Raw genomic sequence first — 18,397 nt, forward strand, 5'->3', positions numbered from 1 at the left:
CAAAGTTTAAGAGTCCAGAACTCACAGCAGCTGCGTATTCTCCACTGGTCAAGCCAGAATTTCATCTCACAAGACTACTGATATATGAGAACATCAGTACACATATACTACTAATACCAACCTCTTTATGTCCCACTCCCATCAAAAGAAAACTCCTTACAATTTTGCTCTGTCCTCTCTCACCTTCTTAAGAACTTCCATATAAAAATCTTCTTTCTTTTCTCTCTCACACAGCTTTCATTTTTTTCTCTCTACAGGATCACTCCAGTCATAACATAAACATGCTAGTATGTCCTAACCAAAAGCCAGTAAGTAAGCCCCTCTCTTTATTCCCACATGGTCCAATTACTGCTCCTATATCCTTGCTCTTAACAGCAAAATTTCCCACATGTCAGTACCTGAAACCTGCAGACTGAACAGAGCAAGTGTGAATTTAGAACAGAGGTTAACAGCAAATCTCCAAACCAGAGCACACAGAAATTAAAGGCTGAAAAATATGGAACAGTATGAGAGGCATATGGAATCCTTTGAAAGATTCTAACATACATATCATTAAAATCCCAGAAGAAAAGAAAGGAGAAAATAAGAAAGAAGTGATATATGAAGTGATAATAATCAAGAATTTCCTAATACTGATAAGATGTAAAGCCACATCTTTAAACAGCTAGGGAAAAAAATAAACACATTGAAAGAAGCAACAATCAGTAGACTGAGAGGAAACTTTCAACAGCAATGATGAATGACACAGATGATGGAATGACTTCTTAAAATTTTTGAAGGAAAAGAGGTGTCAATCAAGAAATCTATGAACAGTTTAAAATATTCTGAAAATAAAAATAAAATAAAGGTGATTCAGAACACAAAGAACTTATCAGTAAAAGAAATATAAAAAGAGAGTTCTTCCAACAGAAGGAAAATGAGAGCTAGAAAAGCAACACAGAAGGAAGAGCCACAGAAAAGCTAGGTATATTGGCAAATAAAAATGAACAAGAATTGTTAAAAAATATTACATTAATAACTTGTTAAGCTTAAAGTATATAATGAGTGTGGGTGTTTAGTCGTGTCCAACACTTTGTGACCCCATGGACCATAGCCCGCCAGGCTTCTCTGCTCATGGAATTTTCCAGGCAAGAATACTGGAGTAGGTTACCATTTCCTTCTCCAGGGGATCTTCCTAACCCAGGGATCAAACCCACATTTCTTGATCCTCCTACATTGGCAGGTGGATTCTATGTCAGTGTACCACCTGAGAATCCCACAGAGATTTTTCAGTGCATAACAACAAAGACAAAAAAGTCAGGAGAGGAATAAACAGAATTAAAGTGTCCAAGATATCCATCTGCATTGAACAGGATGTGGCAGAAGTAATAATTCCAGAAAACTGCAATAACTCAAATTCATATAGTAATTTCTAGTATAGCTATTAAAAGTTTACTGAGGTGAGAGAAAGAATAATTAAAATAAATGACTGAACCAAAGAAGGTAAGACGTGAGAGAAAAAGCATAGTACGTGTGGATAGAACAGTGAGATGGTAGCTTTAAACACAAATTATATTGTTATTCTGTTAAATACTCTACTAAAAGACTATGGATACATAAAGATTAAATATAAAATGAGAAAAAATATACCAGTTACCAAAGGGGAGAGGCAAATAAGGGATATGCTACAAACTACTAGGCATAAAATAGATAAGCAAGATACTATATAACACAGAGAATTAGTCATTATTTTGTAAGACGTTTTAATGCAGCATAATCTTTAAATTATTGCATCTTTATGCTGTATACCTGAAACTAATACTGTTAAATTGAGGTTATACCTCAATTTTAAAAAGATCATTGATCACAGACCATCAGAATAAATATAATAAAAAATGAAAACATTTGAAACACTGCAAGAATTACTAAAATGTGACAGAGATATGAAGTGAACAAATATTGTTGCAAAAATGGTGCAAACAGACTTGCTTGGCTCAGAGTTGCCACAAATTATCAATTTTGTAAAACAAAACAAAACACAGTATCTGCAAAGCACAATATAGCAAAGTGTAGTAAAACATGGTATGCCTGTATACTATGTTCATAGAATGGAAGGTTCAATATCTTTAAAATATAAATTCTCCATATATCATTCTAAAGAAACAATACAATCTCAGCCAAATTCCAGCAGGCATTTTCTGTGTATGTGGAACTTGAGAAGCTGATTCTAAAAATGCATACGGTAATGCAAAAAGCCTAGAACATCCAAAGCAATCTTGAAAACGAACAAAAAGCTGAAGCACTTACAAGACCCAGTAATTGTGACAGTATAGTACTGGCCTAAGATTCATCAAATAGATCAATGGAACACAATAGATAGTCCAGAAAAAGACCTATACTTACACCGTCATCTGTTTTCAACAGTCATTAATGGGTAAAGCAAAGTCTTTTCAACAAATTGTGCTAGAACAAATAGGTATCTATTTTTTAAAAATTAACCTTGATCTGTGTCTCACACACTATACATGAAAGTTAATTCAAAGTAAATCAAACATCAAACATCACATAAATGCTGAAATCATAAGGCTTTCAGAAGAAAACACAGGAGAATATCTTCATTATTTAGAAGAAAGCAAAGAAATCTTAGACACAGAAACCAATAGCCATAAAATTTCATTAAAATTTTAAAAAATCTGCTCATCAAAAATAACATTAAGAAAATGAACAGGCAAGTCACAAACTGCAAGAAATTATGTACAAAATATATCTAATATATATGTATACCTGTCTCCAAGGTATATTAAAAAACATCTACAATTCAATTATAAAGAGACAAGTTTTAAAAGGGTGAAAGATTTGAATAGACACTTTTTTAAAAAAGATATATCTTCTCTTTAACACACTTATTAAAAAAACTCAACATTATCTGTCATTGGGCAAATACAAATTACATGAGCTACCACTACATTCCCACCACAAGAACTAATTTTGTGAAGCCTGATGATATCAAATATTGACCAGGATGGAGGACAACTGAAATTCTTAATACACCATTTCAGGAATAAAATGGTACAATTTGCTTTGGAGAGTTTATTATAAAACAAAGATTAAACCTAACACATGACTCTGCCCTTTACGTATTTACCCAGAAGAAATGAAAACACATGTGCTTAAAAAGACTAGTACAATTTTCATAGAAGATTTAATCATAACAGCCAAAAACTAACACAGATGTCCATCAACAGGAAAATGGATAAACTATGATATTTTCTGACAGTGGAATACTACTCAGCAATTAAAAGGTATGAACTATCCATATGTTCAACAACACAGATCAATCTCTATATTACACTGAGTAAAAACCGAGAGCTGTACTGCATACATTAAAATGTATGCAATAATATGGTAAGAAAAAATTAGAATTAAAAAATCAGAATGGTTGTCTCTTAGGGCAGATATGAGAATTAACTAAGAAAAGGCATGAGTAAACTCTCCAGTGTGATAGTAATATTCTGTATCTTGAGGGAGCTTGAGATACACAAATGCATATATTTGTCAAAACTAAGCCAATGTTCACACCAAATTTATGGATTATATTCCATATTCATTTTACTTAATATAAAAGAAAATATTGAACTTTACTTAATGATATTCATGCTTCAATATTTAGAGGAAAGCATACTGATAGATCCAATTGCTTTGAAATGCATTAAAAAATAAGATAAAATGATGGATGAAGGAAGGAAGACACACATATAATAGAGCAATTATAGCTATGTTAAACAAGATTCTAAGCAGTGGGTATACATGTGTTAAATGTAAAACTGTGCTAAATATTCTATGAACCTGAACTTTTTTAGTAAGGTAAAAACACATTCCCACAAAAGAAACTCTAGGACCAGATGATTTCAACAATTTAAAGAAGCAGTAATACCAATTTTATACAAACTGTCCCAGACAGTAGAAAAATAGGGAGTATTTCCAAACATGTTTTCTAAAGATAGCAAAAGCCTGTTAACAAAAGCCAAAAAAATTGTTATAAGAAAGAAATATTACACACCTCTCTTGTGCCATAGATACAAAAATTCTAAACAAAATACTGGCAAAATCAAATATACCAATATATAGATCAGGATGAAGTGGAGGTTTAATTCAGAAATGCAAAAATGATTTAACACATGAAAGTCAATTAACCATGTAAAAAGAGAAATAAACCATATAATCAATAGATAATTTAATTTTCTCAATTTTATCAATAATTTAATCAGTGAAACAAAAGCAATTGATAAAATTTAATACTTGTTCATGATTTTTTTAAAATTTATACAAAACTAGAAATAAAGAGAAGTTTTTTTAATACTACACAGTGTATCTTTTTAAAAGCCTACAGCAAACATCATATGTAATGGTGAATGACTGCAAACATTCCCCAAGATTGAAGAATATGACCACTTATTATCACCACTTTTACTTAACATGGTCCAAGAGGTCTTTAGTCAGTACAAGAACATAATATGAAACAGAAAATATAAAAACGGAGAAGAAACGAAAATGTCACTTTTACAAACAGTATGATTTGCTTAGACAATCTAAAAGAATTTATAAACTATTACATTAATATGTGAATTTAGCAAGGTCATTAGATACAATATAAAACAAAGATTTAAAGTAAACACTAACAAATAACTTATTCTTTTTACCAGTGAAAATAAACATGGTGATGAATCCTAAAAATATAAAGCACTTATGAAATATTCCTTTTACATATTCATCTTGAGAGTCAATTTTTAGGTTTTTTTCCCATCTAATCTTACTTTAAAAGACTATCTGAGAAGCAAAAAGTTCTAAGCTTGATAGGTACTTACCTTACTAATATTTGAAAGACTTGAAAAAATTATATGTTGGGGTATATAAAAAATACACTTCATGTTTTAAAACACACTATGAAATTTGAATAGTAAATTTTATAACTCAAAATTTTCTTAGATGAGAACAATTATGTATCAGATTTTCTGTGTGTATACAAGTGAGAAAATATATTATGCAAACTATTATATACATATATATGATCTAATTTTCTTCACTTTCATGATCTAATTTAGTCCTCATCAAAACCTCCTTAACACAGGGAGTATCTGCTTCATTTTTAAAAGGAGGCTGAAATAAAGAAAAGTGAAATCGCATGTTCACAGCTACATTGCTAATAAATGCTTAAGGCTGTATCTGATGTTCAAATATGGGCTGTCCTCCTCAGCATCTCTTCTTAAATAAGAAACACTTAATAAGTCCGTTTAAAAGAGCTGAAACAAAATTTCCAAATACAGTGATACAAATTAAAAATTCCATATAAGTACTGCTACAGGTTGGCGTTAGTCTTTGCCAACGCATAAAGAAAAATTTTGATACAACTCATTTGGGGGTGGGGGGAGAAAAGAGATCCTGCTTCAGTGGACATCATGATGTCCCACCCAGATCCTCATTATAGGATCAGCACGTACGTCTCCTCAGGAGTTACTGGCAGAGAACTGCTCAGTACTGATGAGAGCCACCAATGACTCATTAGTACAGGGGTACAAAAGACCACCTCCTTTAACTCAAGGGGAGCAACTATGTGGAATGATGTATGCTCCAAAGCTCTCATCCATCTCTTTCTAACCTTTATTTTTCTTCAAATATTTATCTCTAAATGATATATTATAACCTGTTTATTACCTGTTCCCCTACTAGAATATAAGCTTCAAGAGGTCATGAAAGCTGCTTATTTAACTCACTGTGATAAGCCCATAACTGAAGAATAATACCTGGTAAACAGTAGGTACCAAATACTTACTGAATTAATCAATTAATTTCTTCAGTTTGTATATCACTGTTCAAAGCAAACCCATGTAGAGCAACCTCATCTTACCCTTTTTATACTCAATGCCCAGCTCATAGTAGGCTTTCAACACTTCTTAAATTAGTAAATAAATCAATGAAAAACTGAGCAAAGACTTGATTCATTATATTATTAACTTGGTAAAGGGACTAATATAACTTCAATAGACAAAAACAGGTTATGAACTAACTAGAAGAAAGACTAAGGTGACTGTGTGTCAGAGAAGGGTATATGAATTCTGGGCAAGTTCAAATTTTTATCTGAAGAAAAACCAAGAAATTCTAGTCATACTTCAACTTTGGCCTAACTCAGACCTTACTACTATGTACAGTTCTTCAAAGTTGCAAAAGGAAAACAAACATACAGGCATAGGTTATTATTAGCAGAAAAATTACTACTTAAAATTTACTAAAACTAGGAGTCAAAAAAAGTAAAAATTTTATACCTAAAAATAAACCAAGACAACATTCTAAAGTTAAGAAAAACTGATGAGTGAAATTAGTTACAATTATAATCACTTTTTGAAGTACAGAGGTTTTTTGTCTTTGCTAGTCCTAAAACACTTTATAAAAATTGACTAAAATGTATAAAGAATGAAATGAAACATAAAATACTTATTTAAGGCTAATTATCCATCTCATTGCTACATTTTGATAAAAATGACTTTCTTATTTAATACACCACTAGAAAATTTATTGTAATAAAATATTAATATAGAAACTACAAAATTGAAGCAAAGTGGAAAATGACAGTTTGATCTAATTGGATTTATGACAGTAATATATGGCTAAATTTCATTCTACTTTTCCAAGTTTTAGATCCAATTTTTTCTTTTTTAATGTTAACTCTCAGGAGAAATCAAATAAATTCCTGGCAAGTGACTCTCTGGCAGAAGAATAACAAACAACATTCATAGAATCCCAATAATTTATAATTGTCTTATAACTGATTCAGGCCTTATGTTATCTACATGGCCCCTAAGCTTTTATGTTTGTGACACCTGGTCTACACCATTCAGGAACTAATGACTATTCTCATCCTAATGTTCCATCAAGGCTGGAAGCTCAATATCCTATATCTCAATACCTTTTTGAACTATTCTATTAGTGGGTAATCAATTTTCATTTTCAATGTTCATCCCTCCTGCACATTTAAAGCCCTTTTCTTACTCTGTTACTCAAAAAGGAGCAGAATATGACTCCTTCATTTAAATATTTATATAATAATGTAATTAAATTAACTCCTAAGCACTTCTGTACCATTTGGGCTAAATAATCACAGAATTCCCTTTAAATTTTCCGTATCAGCAAGGTCACCACTGAAAACCTAGCACCTGACACAGAAGCTGGTACATAAAAGGCATTTAGCAAATATTTGTTTAAAGGCATAACAGGTTCCAAAAAAATGGACTCATAATCTAAAAGAGAAAGAGAGGAAAGAAGAGCTCAAAAGAGTATGCACATAACTATTACAGGAAAAGGAAATAACCAATGACAGATGTAATAATGTGAACCATGAGAATACTAGTTAAAAAAATAAATCCAGCTGCATAAACTGGAACTTTTGAAAAACTCTACATTAAAAAAAGATAAACAATAAAAGGACAAAATCAATACAAGAAAGAAGAATCATTTGCCCAGCATCTGGAAGCTGCATGTTTTTCATCTCTGAAAGGCATGTAGAATGACCAGTATATTATCAAGAATGGTTTCCATTGAATAGGTAAATTGCAAAATGTCTCAGACACATTCCATGAAATAACTTTGGAAGTACTTATAACTAATCAAAGATAAAGGAGTGAAAATACAGAGATGGGAAGAACTAAGGGAAATCTAGAGTATCCACTACAATATACAACAACCATAAAATGTCTTCTAGAACTTTTTTGAACAAGTTATATCCAGAGAAGTCTTGGACTGAACAGAATTACCTGAGTTCTGTCCACAGATAAACTGATAATTTCCCTAACAGATCAATTCTGAACTGCACTGAAGAGCTTCAAATTATGCAATCTCATTCAAGATTTGAGGGCACAGGAAGGAATGCAGGGCAATTAGCTTCTCAAGCAAGAGGAGAAACTGATAATATGCTCCATCTTACGCTCAATCATCTTACTGTAATGGCCACACAAGGATGCTCACTCTAGCAGCATATGAAAAGTAAAGGACAACGTGGGAGTTTATAGCAGCTTTATTTATAACTATCCACACTTGGAAACAACCAAGATGTCCTTAAGCAGGTGAGTGAATAAATAAACTATAGTATCCAGGTACTGGAATATCATCCAACATGAAAAAGAAGTGAGCTATCAAGTTATGAGAAGACATAGAGGAAACTTAAGTGCATATTAAAAAAGTGAAAGCAGCCAATCTAAAAAGACTACATACTATAGTATTCCAATTGCATGACATTCTGCAAAAGGAAAATCTATGAATACTAAAAACATTAGTGGTTGCTTGGAGCTGAAGAGGAGGGAGGGATGAACAGGCAAAGTAGAGGATTTTTAGGGCAGTGAAACTATTCTGTATGATATTATAATGGTAGATATATGTCATTATACACTTGTCAAAACCCACAGAATATATACAAGGATGAACCCTAATATAAACCATGGACTTTGGGTGATAATGATGTGTCAATGTAGGTTCATCAATTTTAACAAATGGACCACTGAAATGCAGGATATTGACTACGGGGAATGTTGTATGTATATGGGGACAGGGGTACACAGGAACTCTGTATTTTCTTCTTAATTCTGCTATGAATCCAAAACTGCTCTAAATCATAAAGTTTATTAATTTTTTTTATAAGAGAACGAGGGAGGCAGAAGGGAAGGGATGATCCATTAAAAGGGAAATGACCAAATTTCATAGTATTCATATGAAATACTATGAATGATGGAACACTATATATAGTTTAAATGGTATGCAGTACATCTATTCTAAGGTTAAAAATTCTCCAAGCTTTAAGTGCAAAACAGCAAGTCTCAGAGCAATGTGTTCAGTATAGACTTATAATTTTAAAAACTATGAGCTGTATTGACCTGTACTAGATATACACATCAATTTAAAACTGTGGAGTAAAACTTGTGAGAGAAGATACATAAAACTTTACAGTGATTTCCACAGGAGATGAGTACAATGTTGAAAGGAAGATAAATGTGAAGTTTTTATTAAATATATTTGTATAATTTTTAAAAAACAATAAACAAAAACCAGTGTGATCCATAGTAAATTCACCATCTCTGTCAAGTTCCAAAACATTTTCATCACCCCCAAAGTATTTATTCAATATTGATGTCAGTACAGATTTTTAAATTATTCATTAAGTCAGCATAAATTTTCTGTGATGCCTCTAAAGAGCAGGTAAGATCTCAAAGGGTGACAGATGAGAGAGCACTCTAGAAAATCTTTGCCTTCCAAGCTGGCTACCTCTCAGATATCTCACCAACCTACAATGTTTCAGTGCATACCCAATGGAATATATACCCTGCAAATTCCAAAATCATTTTTTAAAGCTTAGATCCTTCTCAATACACCCATTTTCTCATAAAATAGTTTAAAGTTACATTACAGAAGTGTTTTGTCACCAGGTCAGTAAAAGGTCAAGTGAAATGTGGAGTATTTACAGAACTGCCACTACCACTTCCTGCATCGTTTGCTTTCCCTTGGTTTCTCCAAACCATATAATGAACCAGTCCAGCATGCCTGTGAAGTTAAAATTAAACTTCTATTTTAGAGACAAAGTTCAGGCACTAAGCATTCTTATAAATAACATCAAGAAACAACCAAAACACATAAACACGCAGCAAAACTTTATTTTAGTAACATAGGGTAACTAAAATTCTTTACAAATTATATTCTTGCACTTAAGAAAGCTCCTCTGCTTCTAAAAAATGAAAAATACAGATGGCAAAACTGCCTCCAATCTTAACCTAGTAATAAATTTTACTAGAAATTTTAACCTAGAAATAAGTTATTTAAAGAAAATGTTTTTTGATCTATTTATTCAACGTTTATTATGAATGAGTTGAGTATAAGGCCTTGAACAGAAGGAAATTTTTCAAAGGTTAAGAACAGTTCCTGCCTAAAAGGAGCATCCATTCTGGTAAACAGAATTAAGAAAAAGTGAACCCAAGCAAAATGAAAAATAGAAAGTGTGAGGTATCACAAGAGAAATACAAAATGTAATGGAATTTACAAGAGGGAGAGATTACTGACAGGATTAAGAAAACATTTCTTAAGTGTCTATTAATATGTGCCCAGCACAATGCTGAACTAGGATAGTACCACTATCCTGCCCTCAAGAAACTTAGAGCTGATAGGTGAATAAGAAACCTTATAAATGGCTTATTATAAAACTCAGTGATAGAGGTATTCACAAAATGCCTAGTAGTACAAAAAACTTTACGTGCTTATCTACCCACCTTTCAGATAGTGGATGAAAATAATCCTAATGAATTAACACAAAATTATTCTGTTGGCTTACTGACCATTTTTTAGGGGCTAAAACATAAAGAAAAAAGTCTAAGTAACATTATCTCATCATATCCCCTATCTTAAAAATACAATCACAAAAACCACTGTCTTCATAAAGCATGGTTATTAGACCTAAGGATGGTTTCTAAGACAGTTTACACAAGACACTTTGTAATCAAAGTTAAACATTCTTATTAGTGACAAAACATTAATAGGACTTGTAAGAACAGAAATCCATCTATATCAATACATTAATTGGGAAATAATTTACTTCACAAGCAATGACTGGATGGTCTCAGACTCTATGATAACCTAAAACCAAAAACTGTCAGTGAACTCAGTCTTGAAAGCAATTAATACAATAGCTATGTTATCACTAAGAGGATCAAAATAAGTTACCCACAAGAATAGTAACTTTTGTTGACCAAAACAGTTAATGCAGGGATAACAATAATGATGATTAGTTGTAGTAAGAAATTAACTACTCTGATCAGGTTATCTGTCTGTCAAGGCAAGCTTTTCCATGATTTCATTATGAAATATGGATACAGTCAAACAAACTGATCAAATCGGATCATTTTCAAAATTTCAAAAATGCTATATATCCCTTTATTTGGCTTCTATCCTATCCCCAGCTGTCTGTTTCAAACATTTATGGATAATGCCAGTACCAGCCTCTGGTTTCTGAAACTGACAGACACAGGAAGCAGAGATACCAGAAGGGAGGCCAAGTTTGATGAGAAGAAGGCTCAGAAGACGATGCAAAGCAGATGGCTCAATTTTCCCAGAAATTTCGCCAAGTCAGAACCAGTAATAGAAATCACGTTTCCCAATATCTATCCTGAATCATCATACAAAACAAGTAAAAAAAAAAAAAACCAAGTAAGAGACATAATTATAATAGTGTAATGGCAAGATCCGTGACTGGGGGACATTCCCCTCATCAGCTACTAGTTGGGTGAGCATGATCAAACCAGCCTTTCAAAGCCTCCATTTCCCACCTTGCAAATTATACCTAGTAACAGAAAAGCACCCTTCCAATCATCTGTTGTGGAAATTAAGGGAACTACAGCAAGTAAAAAGCACTTGGCACAGTCTGGCACCTACGAAGTGATCGATGAACAATAAAGTGTCAAACGAAAATCAGAATTAATTGGGGATATAAACCATCATCAATTTTCCCCATATCTTCTGATCATCACTTTTCTAAACCCCTTAATTCTTGATTTATAACATGCTTCCTACACTAGCTGCCTATTTCTTCCTTTTAAAAATGTCACAGGCACTTCCCTGGTGGTACAGTGGATAGGAATCCGCCTGCCAACACAGGGGACATGAGTTCAGTCCCTGGTCTGGGAAGATTCCACATGTGGCAGGGCAACTAAGCCTGTGCACCACAAACTATTGAAGCCTCTGTGCCTAGAGCCTGTGCACCACCAGAAGAGAAACCACTGCAATGAGAAGCCTGCACATCGCAACTAAGAGTAGCCCTCACTTGCGCCAGCTAGAGAAAGCCCGCACACAGCAACAAAAACCCAGCACAGCCATAACAAAGAAATGAAGTTTTTAAAAATGGCACCTTCCCAGAGTAGACTTCCGCATAAGTAAAATAATTTTTCATAGCTTCTCTGAGATAAATTTCCAGGGAAAGTTTACATAAAAACCACGTCTTCTTTTCTCCATCATGAAGGATGTAGAGAACCTTGATTCTTTCTGCCTCTATGTTCAGTTCCTGGGCATGCTGAAGAAGTGTGAGCTGCCACTGGTTTTGTCTTTTGAAAAGAACTTCAGAGCTGCCCCTGAGTGCTGCATATGTAAATGTGGGGTATTTAAGTCATATTAAGGACTGTCTTCTTATATTTGCCCTAGTTATGTAGCCCAAATTGTACATCATTAAAAAATATTCCCTTATTTTCCTCCCAAATCCTGACTTGCCTATTTAGGGCTACAACCCAGGGTAATTGTTATTACAACTTAATACACAAACTCACTGTACATCAACTGCATTTAAACTTCAAAAATTCATTCTTACACATGAACACCATTGCTGTTCTCAACATACAACCAGAAAAATACCTCATTATTATATAGGGGAAGCTTAAGTGTAAGTATAGTATGAGGAAAGCTGAAGAAAATCTACAAAAAAGCAATTAAAGCAAGAAAGTAGGTCCAGTCTAAGACATTCTGAGACTAAAGTAATCTGATTTCCCAGAGAGTTGTCCCTTACTTGCAAGAAAAATTATTGTTCTCATCAAGCAGAAATACCACGGGTCAATCAAAAAGATTATATTTAGTAGAGATTTACTATGTTGACTATATAAACCACGGAGGATGTGCAATCTTCCTAATATGCTTTTCTAATCATGTTATTTCTCTTATTTCTACGTTTTAGTATCCTGTCCCCATCTCACGCGCCCCCTTTCCCTCCACTGTATTTACTCCCTACTACATCTTCATCATCATCACTTCAGCAGATAATTATTGAAATGCTCACTTAGCCAGAAACTGGGCAAAGCATTTTAGGTGCATTCATTTCACCACAAAATCCTATGAAATGAGAAACTGGGCAAAGCATTCTAGTTGCATTCATTTCACCACAAAATCCTATGAAATGAGTCTTATCTTTTCATCTTATAGGATGAAAAAACTGAGGCTTCCAAGGATCAAATACCTTGCCACAAATTACACACCCAGCAAATAAAACAAGTGAACTCAGATCTGTCAAACTCCCAAACCTGTGCCTGTAATCACTTCCTCCCTATATACTATGAGAAAATGTTTTAAGATGTCTTTAGCATGTCTGGCATATAAAATTCAATAAATATTTTCTGAATGGATAAGTTTAATTATTCTGACATTCAAAGATTCCCCACTGGGAAAGATAAGGAAATTCCCACTATTCCTTAAGACAAACCTTCTTCCCCAACCAAATTATAAATCTTGAGGCCCAGATTTGAATTCTGGCAGACGAGGAGAGTGGAGAAGAAGAGAATTTAGGCTTTTCTCCCAATTAACAATTTCTACTTGTTGTCATATATCCACCTATACATATCTTATTATAAGCTCTTTGACATCTTTATAAGTAAGTTACACAAACACATTTTAATTAGTTACCAGTAAGATTACAAAGGGAAAAAAGATGCAGTCCAAACAGGTATATGAAGTAACAATATTTGCAAATAAAAAATTTAAAGGATATAAAACAAAATGGGTACTATTTTGCCAATTTGAGGACACTGATCAATATAAGACTGGGGACATTTTATGGTTTGACATATTAGGTTTTTTGGTCAGATATGCTAAGAAATACAACTGACCCTTGAACAACTTTGGAGCAGTCGAAAATCCACCTATAACTTATAGTCAGCCCTCCACCTAGGAAGCTCCACTGTATCAACAGCTCCTCATCCAAAGATTCAACCAACTTCTGATGTGTATCTACTACTGGGAAAAAAATCCAAGTACAAGTAGATCCGTGCAGTTCAAACCCATGTTGTTCAAGGGTCAACTGCAATAGTATTTAGGTGTTTTGGTGATTATAAATCACAGAACACTAATGAACTCAGTAAAAAAAAACAAAAAACAAACACGAAATGATTCACTTTCTGACAATCCTCAGATTATTAAATATTATTATGCCTAGGGTAATTTGAAGAGTCAGGCACAGTCCTCGTGATAATTCTCTATCTGAACCTCAAAAAAGTTATTCAAAGCATTCACAATTTATCTTGATTCTGACATAACAAGAATCTCATCAGTTTTACATATCCAGAAGATCAAGCATCAGAAACCCTCTGGTGTTCACTATAATTTTTTAAACTGGAACAAACTAGTCTAAAAAAAAATCACATTTTATTAAGATATCTTAAATACTATTTGTACAAAATCTTTACTTAAGACTGCTAAAAGGACAATATAAAGAGCTCATGTAATGGAAAGAGCATGGTCACTGGAGAGAGATTTACATATATTCATAGCCTGACTCTATCAATTACTTGCTATATGACTCTGAAAAAATTGCTCAGCCTCTCTGACTCCCAGTTTCTACTCTGCAACAAACAACACACCATCTAACTTGCAAGGCTGCTTTAAGGAATGGAGAGTTGTGTGACTGCATACCACCCACCAACTGCTAAAGTGGCCTTCCCCAAATTCTAACTTCCTTCCTTGCTAACAGAACACTAATTTTGGATTACTCATCTGTAATGCCTAAAATATCAAACTTCCCAGACTCCCTACCTACAGCAGCCATGTGACCCAGTGGTAACCAATAAGACAAAAGCATGTGGCTTAGGAGCAAGGACTGAAAGAAAACTACTGTTTTGCTACTAAAAAAATAGAAGGAAAAAAAAAGAAAAAAACCTAAGATGTCTGGGGAGGAAACAGCCATCTTGCAATCCACAGTGCAAAAGCCACCCTCCCAGGATAGCAGGGAAGAAACACAGAAAGATCCAGTGTTCTTGATGGCATGGTGGGAATGCCATAAACCCTGGACTGCCTATATCCATATTTCCTGTTACCCAAAGGGAAAAAAATAAAACAAACTATTTGTTTAAATCACTCTACTTGGGCTTCCATCACATGAAGCTGTCACATTCTAACGTAGTGTATATAAGCTCCAGGCAAAGAATCCATCCAAAAGATAGGTAAAAACAATTATTCCACAAAACTTCCCATTTAGCAGAATATGTTAAATTATTCATCAGTAAAGCAATTCAACAGTAGGATGTCAACTAACACACACATACACGTATATATCACACCACCCAGTTATTAAAAATGGGGTATTATAATGTACTCATTAAGATAAACATTCCATCAATATAGGCTCAGAGAATGAATGGCTTTAATCAAGAAAGGTATCCCTGATAAGGTAGAAGAAAAAAATGCAACTGGGTAGAAATTCTATTATTATAGCTTATAAGTTCATTCACTAATATTTACAGCACATCCACACCACAACGTGCAAATCCTAGATGCTATGGAATCTATACGAACCTGAGACAGCTGTAAGAAATTAGAAAATAAAGGCTCAGATAAGAGGGATGGAGCAGGAAGTAAATACAACTAGAACTAAGAATTCTATTTTAGATAGAGTAAAGATTTTAAAGGAGACTTAATCACAGATAAAGACTAAGAAAAAAATTAGTTTGTCTAAAAAAAAAAAACAGAGCTCTTACCTTAAAATAATGAAATAAATTACAAATTAGTGGTAAAGAACCCACCTGCCAATCCATGAGACATAAGAGACTCAGGTTTAATCTCTGGGTGGAGAAGATCCCCTGGAGGAGGGCACGGCAACTCACTCCAGTATTTTTGCTTTGAGAATCCCATGGACAGAGGAGCCTGGCGGGCTACAGTCCATAGGGTCACAAAGAGTTGGACACGACTGAAGCGACTGCATGAACACACGCAGCCAAAGGACAATACTACCAAGATAATTTTCTGAATCAGAATATAGAAGAGTATGTAATGTAATATAAAGCAAGACAGTCAGAATAGATAGGCAATTCTACAATCAGGGAAAGAAGCAGACAAAGTGTGAAGACAGATCAAGACAGAGTCAGAAAATAAAATTAGGGGTAAAGAGAGACATAAGCTTTAAGAACAAAGTTTAGTATGGCAAAAAACCAACACAATATTTATTGTAAAGCAATTATCTTACAATTTAAAATTTTTTAAATCTTTTTTTAAAGTCTGTAAAGAATACCACCCCCACAAAAAAGAACAAAGTTCACCTACTAACAACTTTAAACCCCACTCACCTACACCCTGTCAGATCCCTTCCTGCCACCTAAGCAACATATTTATTCTATTTACTCTTTAAATTATATTCTCTACAAATTATCCTCGTCCCCCTCTAATACCCCTTTCCTTCACTTTGAGTCCTGCAAGATCTATTAAAATCCTATTTTTCTTACTTCTATTTATTTATTGGCTGTGCTGAGTCTTAAATCGCTACACAAGCTTTTCTCTAGTTTCAGCGAGCAGGAGGTACTAATTGTAGTGCATGGGCTTTTTATCGCAGTGGCTTCTCTTGTTGTGGAGCACAGGCTCCAGGGCTTCAGCAGCTGCGGTTCCCCAAGCTCTAGAGCACAGGCTCAATAGATGTAGTGCAGGGGCTTAGCTGCTTCACAGCACGTGGGATCTTCCTGGACCAAGAATCGAACCCGTGTCTCCTGCATCGGCAGATTCTTCAGAGTGAGCCACCAGGAAAGCCCTATAAAATCCTATTTTTTTCTACCATTTTTTTTCTGATAATCTTCTCATACATTTATAATATTTAAATAATTATTCTAGTTGTACTTCTATAGTAAATGGAAATTTCAGTTTTTCCTTCTTCTGACCATGAGGCAGGCTAAAGTTTGAGAACCACTGTATGTTGAAAAAAATGATTTAAGCTTAACATTTAAAGAGCTCTGAGCTCCCGACAGGACTAATTCATTCATTCAATATTACTCATTCAACAATTACTGATTATCTGCTACATGACAAACACTATTTCAAGTGCTGAGAATATAGCAAGGAACCAGTCAGCAATCCCTTTAGTGAGCTCAGGATCTTGATAAATATTTATATAAATAAGTAACTTGTATATAGTATATGTCACAACATGATACTCTTCAAGGGGGTAAAAAAAGCAGGCAACAATGACAAGAATACTGGGGGGTTGAGGGAAAGAGAAGTCAGAGGGTTGCAACTGTAAAGAGATGAGCAAAAACCCAAAGAGGATGATGAAGCAAGCTATGCAAGGGGCACAAAATTCTAGGCAGCAGAAATAGTACTGCAAAGGCAAAGGTCATTAAGCCAGAAAGATGCTTGGGCTTATTTAAGGAACAGTAAGAAGGCCTGTGTACCTTGAGCACAAGGGATCAGCAGGCAGGAGAGGGGTTAGGAACATAGATGAGATCACAGAAACGACTTGAGCCACCATGTCTAGGCCTTATTAACCCCTGGAAGAACTTTAACTTATATTATGAGTAAGGTGGGAAGTCAGAGGGCAGATACTAAAGAAGAATCATGATCTGACATATTTTTAAAAGATCACTCTGGCTGCCGTTTTGAAAAGAAACTGTAGAAGCAACCAGTTAGAAGGCTGGGTACAGTAATCCAGGTAAGCATTATTATGATTAATAGCTCAGACCTGGTGGAGGTGGTCAGTAGTGGCCAGATTCCAGATGTTTTGAAAGTATAGCCAAGGGAACTCCTGACAGATTGGATACCGGGAATGGAAGGGAGAAATCAGGGATGACTCAACGTTCTGAACAAGTAGAAGGATGGAGCCGCCATCAGCAAGGTGGAAAAGACTACAGGTTGAATAGATGGGGCTTGGGGGTGGGGGATGGAAGCTGTCCTACAGCTTCTCCGGGGTTCGGCTTGTGGACTGCACAGTGGCCACGAGGACCCAGGACCTGCACCACCTCCCAAGACTCTCCCTCTGCTGGTTTTATAGTGAACTACCTTTGGTGAGACTCTCCCTTGTATAGCCTTCCTTGGCGGGGTGAATTTTCAGTGAGTTCTGAAGGGGAGACTTCCAGAAAGTTCTGCCAGTGTGGTGTCACAGAAATTTCTCCACCATTCAGTAGAGAAATTTTCAACAAGGTCTGGATGTCAGCTGGCAGCTGGGGAGAGTACTCTACCCTGGAGTAGTGGCCTCTCCGTACAGCTATTAATATTCCTACATTCTTTACTTCTCAGAAGTAACAATGAAAAGTTAATTCCAGACAAACGTGCTTGAGATATGTATAAGACACTCAAGTAGAAATGTCAAGTAAGCAGTTGGATATATGAGTCTGGAATCTGGGAAAGAAATCTGGATTAGATACAGACATCTGGGAGTTATCAACATGTAGATAGTAAATAAAGACATAAGACTGAGTGAGACTATCACGGGAGTGAGTGCAGCCTGAGTTCATATGAGATGAGGACTTAGAATTGTTTACTGTATTTAGCCACATGGAGGTCACTGAAGTCCTCAATAAGAGAAGCTGCACTGGAATACTGAGGGCAAAATTCTGTTTGGAAAGGGTTGGAGAGAGAATATACTCCAAGGATGTGAAAATAC

The 18,397-nt window shown here is 34.7% G+C and overlaps 1 protein-coding gene across 5 annotated transcripts in view; it reads right to left on the minus strand.

Annotated features, from left to right (window-relative positions):
* TANC2 (tetratricopeptide repeat, ankyrin repeat and coiled-coil containing 2) overlaps positions 1–18,397 on the minus strand; it is a 371,222-nt gene that overhangs the window by 332,188 nt on the left and 20,637 nt on the right. The window lies entirely within an intron of this gene.

The sequence above is a fragment of the Cervus canadensis genome, chromosome 1 (genome assembly GCF_019320065.1).
Source record: "Cervus canadensis isolate Bull #8, Minnesota chromosome 1, ASM1932006v1, whole genome shotgun sequence".
NCBI classification, from domain to species: Eukaryota; Metazoa; Chordata; class Mammalia; order Artiodactyla; family Cervidae; genus Cervus; species Cervus canadensis.